This window comes from Pinus tabuliformis, chromosome 9, assembly GCF_031772625.1.
Source record: "Pinus tabuliformis cultivar Carrire ecotype Pingquan chromosome 9, CPIR1, whole genome shotgun sequence".
NCBI classification, from domain to species: Eukaryota; Viridiplantae; Streptophyta; class Pinopsida; order Pinales; family Pinaceae; genus Pinus; species Pinus tabuliformis.
The window spans coordinates 287,344,298-287,355,394 of NC_142307.1; positions in this window are offsets into that span (position 1 = coordinate 287,344,298).

Consider the following 11,097-nt stretch of genomic DNA (forward strand, 5'->3'; position numbering starts at 1 on the left):
GTTCTTCTTTGCAGATCTGGTTCATATTCAGGGGGAGCATGCTCTTAGGGGGAGCATAACCCTTTGCCCTTGATTTCAAAGGGGGAGAATGAAGCTGAAGAGATTGAGGTTGCCATCAAGTCCAAAGGGGGAGATTGTTGGCATTATGATTCTGGTATGGCTCTATGTTACGGATGTTGTACTTGATGGCAACACCCTCAAGTGGCAATGCTCTGATCAGGCTCTCAAAATGTTTAAAATTAAGAAGTACACAGGAGAACAGTTCAGGAGATGCGTACACGCAGGTACACTGTGAAGGAACCGCGGCCAGACACGCAGGTCACCCGGTCAGAAGATGCGTACCCCCAGTTTCACTTACTTCAAGGCAGAGAAGCGCGTTCACGTGGGGTTTTCTATGTTTGGCCCGTGGTATTTAGCCCGCCACTCTTGATTCTATGGTTTTGGCCCATGGTATTGTTTTAAATTATTATTACTATTGAGCCCCATGTTTTTGGGCCCCTGGTATTGGTTATCTATGGTATTGATCCATGATTGTAGGAGGAGCATGCCTATATAAAGCAAAGGAGATCACTTGGCTAAGCATCTTTTGCAAATTGAATATCTTAAGATCTGAAATATTGGGTTATTGTCTTAAAAGCTTAATCTATATGAAAGTGAAGTTGAAAGCGAATTTGTGAAGGGTGATCTCTCGAGCGCATGATCAGATATGGGCATCTGACTAATTGTAGCACACTGGTGAACTACTAATTCGGCCCTAATCAGAAGTACACAGGTGAATAACGGTACAAGTGCGTGGGTACGCAGAGCAGAAGAAGCTGAAGTGCGTGGGTACGCAGAGCAGAAATAGGAGAGCTGCGTGGGTATGCAGAGCAGAATAAGCAGAACTGCGTGGGTACGCAACACGACAGAGGTTCAGGTGCGTACGCACAGTAAAAGTACGCGACGCGATAGTATCTATGAGTGCGTGGCTACAGTGGCAGTACGCGGCGCGATAGTGTCTCCGGGTGCGTACCTGCAGTAACAGTACGCAGCACGGTTGAAGAAACAGTGCGTGGACACGCAGTGAGGCAGAAGGGTCTCTGCGGGTATACGCAGGGGAGCAGGAGGTGAAGTGCGTACACACGCAGACCAGAGAAAGAAAAACTGCGTATCTGTCTTAAAGACCTTTTGTTTGGCTAAATTTTTCTATTTATAAGGTGTTCTGGGTTTAGTTATGTTATTGTTGATCTGGTTACTGCAGTTGACTGGGTGATTTACTTGTACTTGATGATCTCTTGATGTTTATGGATCTAGTTTGAAAATTTATGAAAAGTGGTCCTTGAAAGAAAAGAAGTAGGGGGTTGTAGCTCCCTTCCAGGAGAAACTGGAAAACGAGAGAGAGTTGTAGCTCTCTGCAGGTTGCAGCCTGCGTATTGGTAAAGGACTGCACCAGTACAAAATCATTGTAAAAGGAGTTTCTAATTTGAAAGAAGACAGAGACATATTGCAGTAGGTGGTTTTCAGCCACATTGGGTTTCCACCTTATATCTGGTGTTCTTTGGTGTGACTATCTGTTTTTCTTGTTCATGCTCATTATTTTATGGTACTGATATGCAAAAATAATTCAAAGTATAAATAAGGAAGATTTGTTAAAAGAACTTGATAATAATGATTCATCCCCCCTCTCAGTATTATTTCCAACATTCACAATAGAGCAGGAATTTCGAAGTTGTTTTTCACGAGGCTCGAATTTGAAGCTTAATGTAGTTGGATTTCTTCAGAGTTGAGAAGATGACCTTCAATGCACTAAGGCTGAAGTATGCCTTAGAAGGCAGCTCTAATTTTTTTGCATGGAAGGATCACATGGAGGCGATATTGGATGACAATGGATTGCTAGAATACATCAAGAAAGATGTTACAAAACCACAAGCATTTGATTCCTAGAACCTTGCTCAGTGGAAGAAAGATGTAGCTAAGGTGAGGATAATAATCTTGGAGGGAGTACGGGATCACATTATCTCAAATATTCATGAAAAAAAAACTTTGTTCGCAGTGAGGAAAGCACTAACAGAATTGTTCGATAATAATAGTGACCACAAGAAGATGGCACTCAAGGATAAACTTTGAAGTATCAAGATGCAAAGAATGGCACAATTCTACAATATCCGAGAAAGTTTACACAATGTTATGATGAACTTGGTGGGGTCGGTGTTAATGTCCCTGAGGAAGACTTGTTAAGCCTAGCCCTTCTAGGCCTTCCCAAAAGCTAGCATAACTATCAAGATATAGTGAATGGGAGGGAGAAACTACCAAATTGGGAGCGCTTATGGTCTGATTTGGTAAAGAAGAAATAAGGTGAAATCCCAGAGATCTTACTTCATCCAAGGGCAAGGATGAATAAAAATTTGCATTGTTTAGAAAGGAAAAGAAGAGAAAAGGGAATAAATCTCAATCCAAACTAGAATCCAATCAAGGGGGAAAGAAGAAATGTTTTTCGAAAATTAAATGCTTCCATTGTCATGAATTCAGGAAATATTCCACGAATTGTCCACACAAAAAGGAAAGAAAGAAGGCCTTAGGAGGAGAAATAGGTGAAGCCTTGGCTTCACAGTTCAAGCTTGAATTTACCCTCATTGCATTCTTGGCCAACACATTGATGGGAAGCGTGTGGTACTTGGAATTAGGTGCATCGTTCCACATGACGGGGAATAGAGACTTTTTCAGTGACCTTGAGGAGAAAGACTTGTAGATGCATATTGAGATGGGGGACGACGGAAGGTATAACACAACCAGGGTTGGTACAGTCCTTTCAAAGGGAATTGGGCTCCCCCTTTCGGCTCAAGGATGTCATATTCATTTCGGGCCTAAAGAAAAATATATCCTCCATTGCAGTTTTGGAAGACTATGGTTATGATGTGATCTTCAACGAAGGAAAGGCATTCCTGAGACACATATCCACGGGACAAGTGAAGCAAACCAAGGTTCGGGTGAAAAACCTATATAAGTTAGATGTGGAATATTGTGTTGCATTAAGCACAAATGTAGAGAATGTGCAGAGTTGCGATGTCGGTGATATTTGGCACATAAGACTTGGCCATTTTCATTATGGCACCTTGAAGATTATGTAGCAAATAATCACAGGCCTCCTGAAAGGAGCAATTGAGCAACATGATGTATGAAAAGGAAGTACTTTGGGGAAGTACACAAAATCCGCATTCCATGAGAAGAACAACAAAACAGATGTAGTCCTTGAAACGATCCACTCTGATGTCTGTGGACCTTTCTTGAAAACCTCCATTGCCAGGTAGAAATAGTTTGTCATTTTTATTGATGACTTCTAACGGAAGCGTTGGATCTTATTTATGCGAAAGAAATAGGAGAAATTCTCCAAGTTCGTAGAATTCAAGGCACTGGTTGAGAAAGAAACTGGTAAGAAGGTGAAGGCTCTTATGAGCGATCATGGAAGTGGGTACATGTTGAATGAATTTAAAAATTTATGTGAAAAAGAAGGCATTCCATGGGAGTTTACAACACCCCTGAGAGAAAGAATCGTAGCATTGTGGGAGCAACAAGAGCGATGTTTCATGACCAAGGCCTACCTTTGCACTTGTGGGCCGAGGCATGCAACACAGTATTCTATTTACAAAACCGAAGTCCTCATCAAATTCTTGGCATTATTACATCAAAGGAGGATTTCAAGGAATAAAGTCGGATGTGTCACATTTCAGGGTTTTTGGAGCCTTTGTATACTGCCATGCCTCCAAAGAATCAAGGAAGAAGCTAGAGTCAACAACAAAATTAGGGGTATTTGTGGGTTACATGAAAACTCCCCACAACTACTATGTGTACTTGCCATCCCTTACTGAATGACAGTCGTGCGAAGGGGTGTAAAATTTGATGAGGAAAAATTGATTCGATGCTCTATTGAGAGGGAGCTTCAAATCCCACCAAAAGAAGTGCTTTTAGCTCCAAAAGAGGAGCCTCAAGAAGTTGTGGAGAAACCACAAATTGAGGAGTAGAAATTGGAGACAACCACTTAAGTAGAAGCATCTAGAGAAGGTGGAAAAAGGACTAGGGAAGCTGAGAGACTTGTGCATGATGATAGGGAGAATGTGGGTGGTCCTTTAAATCAACACAGGAAAAAAGGGTCACCAGTTTGATACATTGGCTACATGGCTCTAATGACTGAGCTTGTAGATATTGAGCCATCATATTTCGAGGAAGCAGTAGAGTAACAACCTGTATGGGTTGATGCAATGGTGTAGGAATACAAATCCATTGTAAAGAAAAGTCTTTGGGAAGTGGTCCTAAGAATAACAGATAAATCCGTTATGGGTTCACAATGGATCATGAAGGCAAAACATGCAGCATATGGAAGCATAGAAAAGTGCAAGCTCATATTTTTGGCCAAGGGGTACTCTCAAGTTGAGGTGATTTATTATGAGGTAACCTTTTATCTTACAGTAAGGTACTCATCCATTAGATCAATTATTGCTCTGGCTGCGCAGATGGGGTGGAATATCCACCAGATGGGTGTAAAAATAACATTCGTCAATGGAGTTATTGAGGAGGAGGTGTACATTGAGCAAACAGAAGGCTTCAAGACTTTTGATCGAGGTGTAGACTCAAGCAAGCGTTGTACGGTCTCAAACAAGCACCTCGCACTTGGTACACCAAGATCGATAACTATCTCACTGATTTGGGCTTCACCAAAAGTGAAGTGGATGCAAACCTATAGCATATCTTGGTAGAAGGTAATTTGTTGATTATTGTCTTATATGTCGATGACTTGATTTTAAATGGTGATTAACAAATGATCAGATCTTGTGAGGAGGACCTTGCAAGGGAGTTTGAAATGAAGGACATGGGTCTCATGCACTACTTCCTCTGATTGGAAGTATGGAAAGATGATGGGGAAATATTTGTGTCTCAAGGCAAGTACGCAAATGAGATACTACACAGATTCCAAATGGAGAGTTGCAAACCCATGGAGACACCTCTAGCGACCAACTGGAGGGAGGAGGATGTCACTTCAGGTGAGGAAGTGGGTGCTACCATTTATCGACATCGAGTGGGTTCACTGATGTATCGTGTGAACACACGATCAAATATGTGTTTTGCAATCAACCAGCTGAGCGAAGCTATGGTTAGGCCAACCAAATTATTTTGGAAGGAAAATAAGCATGTTTTACGGTACCTTAGAGGCACTACCCAATTTGGACTATGATACAGACAAACATAGGGAGTGAAGTTGTGTGGCTTCACAGATGCAGATTGGGTGGGGAGTCCATCAAACCAAAAGATGACATCAGGTATAATTTTTTGTGTTGGTTCCACAATGGTTCCTTGGTACATCTAGAAGCAAATATTTGTGGTGCTTAGCTCCACATAAGCAGAATAAATGGCTGCAAGTGAAGCAACATGTGAGGAAATTTGGATGAGAAAGATACTTGTTTGATTGTTTGGTCAAATGATGGATCCAACTATGATCTACTGTGATAATCAAAGTTGCATCAAGCTCTCTGAGAATCTTGTTTTTCACGATCGATCCAAGCACGTAGATATCTGGTGTCACCATTTACGAGATTGTGTATAAAGGCGGATAATGATGTTGCAGTGCATTATGACAAAGGGACAAGATGCTGACATTTTGACAAAAGGCCTTGTCAAGAGGGAATTTCGAGGTCCACAGGTGCACGATAAGGGTGGTTGATAATCCATTTCTTGCTGATAGGGAGCGTTGAAAAATGAAGCAAGAAATTCTCAATTTGATTTTACCTTGATTAACCATTCTGACTTATTCACTCATCTGATCCTAATGATGAACCAAAGAGGTTGGCTCGAAATGTCAATTACAAAAACATGAATGTGATGACTCTGGAAGACATCACCATAGAAAATATAGATTGCAAAAGCCTCAAATCCATAATTTTCAAACTATATGGGAGGGAGAAATCACAAGAAGTTCGTGCATTAGAACGATCCAGAGCACATATTGCAAAGAAGAAGTCAGAACTTACCTTTCTTTTAAACTTTCAGCTATATCCATTCCCATCCTAGCCCTCTCCTCTATTTATTACCCTATTCATCTCTGACTTATTCACTTATTTGATCCTGGTGATGAACCACAGAGGTTGGTTCGAAATGTCGATTACAAAAAACATGAATGTGATGACTTCGGAAGACATCACCACACAAAATAAATATCGCAGAAGCCTCAAATCTATAATTTTAAACCTATATGGGAGGGAGAAATCACAAGAAGTTCGTGCATTAGAACGATCCAGAGCACAAATTGCAAAGAAGAAGTCAAACCTTATCTTTCTTCTAAATTGTTGGCTCCATCCATTCCCATCCCTCTCCTCTATTTATTGCCCTATTCATCTTTGACTTATTCACTCATCTGATCTTGATGATGAACCACAAAGGTTGGTTCAAAATGTCGATTACAAAGAACATGAATGTGATGAATCTAGAAGACATCACCACACAAAATACAGATCGCAGAAGCCTCAAATCTATAAATTGAAAATATTCAAATTTCCACATCAACAAAAAACTTGGATGCAGTTAACTTGTGTGACATGGCTTGTGTCACTCAGTTTACTCAGTAAATTTTAGGTGGAGGAGTTAGAGTTCAGTTAAGAATGTGTGATTTCTAATTTGTGGCAATCGAGGTCAAGTATCTAAAGTTGTTTTCAGTTAAACTAGCTCCAACTGTTGGAGGAACTAGTGGAGGGTCAGTTAAGTAGTATGACTTTAGTCAAACTCAGTGATCATCCAGTTAATTGATCAATTAACCCAAAATAGCTAGTGCATGCAGAGAATTCGAGTTCCCAAGGCTTGGTGGAGATTCCAAGGCAGTGTAACATCAGTTGTAGACTAGTCTTGAGTGTACATATATTACATGCAGTGAGATGACTAGCCATAAGGAATTGCGCAATCAATTTGAGGAATTTCCTGAATAATAGGAGACTAATTCCTCAAAGGAACAATACAAATAAGTAGGATCTCAAGAAGAGGTAGAAATTGACTAAGTCTAGGTGAGAGCTTCTCAGTGAGCAGAGAGATAGGTTATGCATTTGCAGGTTGTGCTCAATCGAGCAAAGAAATTGTAATACATCTCTATTTATTTGATTAATGCAAGAAAACGTTGCAGCTTTTAGCAAATTTCTTTCCCCAAAGGAAAATACTTGTTGCATATGTGTGATTTCTTATTGCATCTCTGAGATTTTTTGTTCTAAATTGTTAATTAATGTCTGCATAGAAATAGAGTAGGTTTATGTCTTGTGATTTTGATTAAAATTTCATGAGCAAATGCAAATCTACATCGTAATTTCTACATTCATTATAACATGAGAGTTTTCGTTTAAAGAAATTAATGGATTTCAACCAACTAGCATACCCGAATACATTGTGGCATTAACCTTTTTCCTCTGTGGATAACAGTAAAGGTTAAATATGTAGCTATGCCCTGTCACTCTCTTCGTGTCAATTGATTATAGAAAAGTTATGGATTTGGCTCTCTTCTCTATAAGATGGCCCCACACACTAGTTTTGGTTTCTTCACACATTAACATATTGCAACCATCTTTTAGTATGCAATTGGCTCGACTTCTTCTATGCACAACTTGGTCCATATGCATTCCTCCTACACATACATAAAATTTTTCATAATCTTTTTTCCTTTGCTCTAATACCATTTTATTGGCACTTGAGAGTCTAAACTATACATATCACCAATAGAAAAACAAGAAAACAAATGAAAATAACACAAAATTTTATATGGTAAAATCCTGCCTTTTTATTAGGAAACATTTATCAATTTGAGAAACTAAGGCAGTTAAACAAACAACCAATTGTTTATCTAAATAATTTTTTCATTTTTTCATTTTTTCTTTCTTGGGTTGTTTAAATATATCTATCTTGGTACTGTTACATTCATTATATAAACTATTATGAATTCGAAAAACTAACACAATTAAATAAACCACTAAATATTTACCACTAAATTTTTACAAATTTTTAAATTAATTATTGTTACATACTAACAATATCTAACACTAAACCTCCATAGGAATTATATTAGCACAATCACATTGGTGAATGTAGTTCATATACATTGAAAGACATTATTTATAAACCCACATATTCATATGATGACAATTGTTACTTTATAATTTGTATGGTTATTTCATAGTAGTATTAGGTAAATATGATTCATATGATGCCAATTGTCACTTCATAATTTGTATCGTAATTTCATAGTAGTATTAGGTAAATATGAAAATGTGAAAGTAGATTTAGAGACTAATGCTAGTTAGGCTAATAAGAATGTGTATTTTGGAATAAGACTTTCATAACTTTAATTTAATTATCATAATTATTAGGTAGATGTTTCCACCAAATATTTTAGAATATTCTTTAATAATAGTCACAAGTCAAAGGTTGAGATTTATCTCAAAAATGTTATGTCTATTTTACCCTTTTAATTATATTGATTACTTAAAAAAAATGTCCTATAAAAAAGTGTCATACTAAATGACTTATGGTTTTTTGGACATGTGGTATTGACAAGCCATAGTATTGGTCCATGTACGTTAAGAATCTCCATGATTAAGTGAGAGTGAATCTCCATAACTAAAAATTTTGTTACATGTTTTCTTTCAATGTATATATGATTACCTTATATATTAATTTTTTTTATAATTAATTGATCCAAATGGATCCTAGAATACTCTCTAAGTTTTCAAAATCTTCTTAAAATCGCTTAAAAGATCAAAACTATTGCATAAGGGGAACCTTCAAAATGGCAGAAAAACACTATCGGGAGGCAAAAAACACAAGAAAACAATGAAAACAGTGCTATCGGTGGCTTGAACAGTGAATGCACAGGAGTCGTTGGATTTGGTTGATCAACGGTCTAGATCTGATTGGAAAATCACAATCGACAAAGGCTATCGAAGGTTATCGGCAGAGACCATATGGAACTTGTGATGGCGATCAGTGGACTCAAAAAGGACTATCAATCAAGTGCACAGATCGATGACCCACGTTGCATCGCAGAATCGCAGTCGGCAAATACGAAGAAGCGCTTACAACAGCCCAGGGTATGAACGATATGCGATTGCGATTAATTGCATCGCGATATCGCAATCGACAAACACAATGGAGCGGGGCTATATATATATGTGTGTGTGTGTGTGTGTGTGTGTGCGTGATGCGATTAACCGAACCCAATGGAAATATAAACACTATTTCACAAGGTTTCAGATCCGTCAATTGGCATTTTTAATGTATTTCCGTGTATTTCCTTTATTAAACAAAATACAAAGGGAAGCACCAATGCGATAAAACCCAAACTCGAAGGGGTTTTGAAATGAAAATGTATATTATTTCAAGTCTACCCAAAGCCATTTTTATGGGATTTTTAGTGTTTTAACGTATTTTAAAAATACAAAGGGAAGCCACGGAGAGGGGCATTATGACATGTGATAGCGACTTATAGGCAGAACAGATAGGAAAATAGGGCACAATTATGAAGATTTGAAGTCCGAATGAACAATGTTTTGGCGGTTTTTCCTATGTTTGAACGCATTTCTCTGTGTAAACAAAGAATGGTTGTTTCAAGGATTTCAAACGCCCGATGCCCTCATTTGTTGTAGATTAGGTGGCCACCTCCACTGAATGCGTTATGCAATGATTATTTAACGCTAGAAGAGGGATTCGAGCAGATAAAGGCCGGGAGACAGAAAGTTGAGAAGGAGAAACGAACAGACAACGCAGATTGGCTTTAAAGCCATAGAAAATAGAAGACAAAGGCAAGCAGTGCTGAGACAGAGCAAAGACAGAGACAGACAGCGGTAGAGAGTCTGTGTACTCAGAGAGGCTTGAGAGGTTCAAGAAAAACTCTTGCTGTTGTATCTATTGTGTGTTGAAACTCAAGTTGAGCTCATACTTTTGTAAAACTCTGTTCTGAAGAAATAATAGAGAGGTCACTACTGAAGGTTGGACCAGGAGATGTAGCCCAAGAGTATTGGGTGAAATCCTTATTAAACTTGTTTTGTTTATATGTATTTGTCTATTATGATCTTTTACTACTTCATTGTCTATGTATTTCGCAATCTTATCGATCCATTGCATAAAGTAACATAGGAATATCCATGCACATGAGTCTGTAATACCTTATTAATTGGTTTTTTTTTTTAACAAAGTCTGTTGCTATATTATAATTCTGAAAAAAGAGAGGAGGCTGAGCTCCTAAAGTACAATATGATTTGCCAAGAAGTGCAAGGAGAGAAGGAGTTACAGGTTAAACAGAATTCCTCCCTGGTCCTGCCTTTTGGGCTTTTGAAGAAAACTGACCAAAAGTAAATCCTAACAAACTGATGCAAAAGAAGACAACATTTAAAAAACATAATTAATCAATATTGATGTGGTTGATATGCCGAGCAATGGATTCTTCAGGCTTATCATCAACTCCAGCTTGTTTGATGCTTGAAGAACTGGTTTGAATAGCATTTTTCTTTTCCATCATATATTTTAGGATCTCAATGGATTCTTCAGCATGGCTGCACCTATTGGAGAGCTGGTTAAACTGCTCATGAAGCGAGGAAATTCAATGGAGAAACAAGTTGATATCAGCTGCATATTTGTCGTTGATAATGTGGTTCTGGTTGTCAATATTGGCATTGACGAGGCGGTTCTGGTTGTTAATCTTGGCGTCCAAGATCTGTTGGTGGGCACAAATTTTCTCTGGCTCGGCCTGGAGATCAACGCAATGAATACAATCCTCACTCCTTGCCATTGATGCGGATGAATGCTGTTGAAAGAGCATATGGATCTTGAGAACAGACCAAAAAAACAGCTTTTGGGGCTGAACTGAGAGTAAGGGCGCAGAAGCAAAAAGGCGAGGAATCAAATGAACTATGAGAACGAGCCAAAGGCACTGCTCTTGGGGGCGATATGAGAGGAGACGCATAGGAGGAGTAAAAAGGACCAAGAGTGTGTGAAGAGATTGTCTGGAAGTGTAGAACACGATCAACAAGGGAGTAGGAGAGAACTGAAGATTCAGAACAACCTGAGAGGGAGAAAGCAGAATGCGGAAGAGGAAGAAGG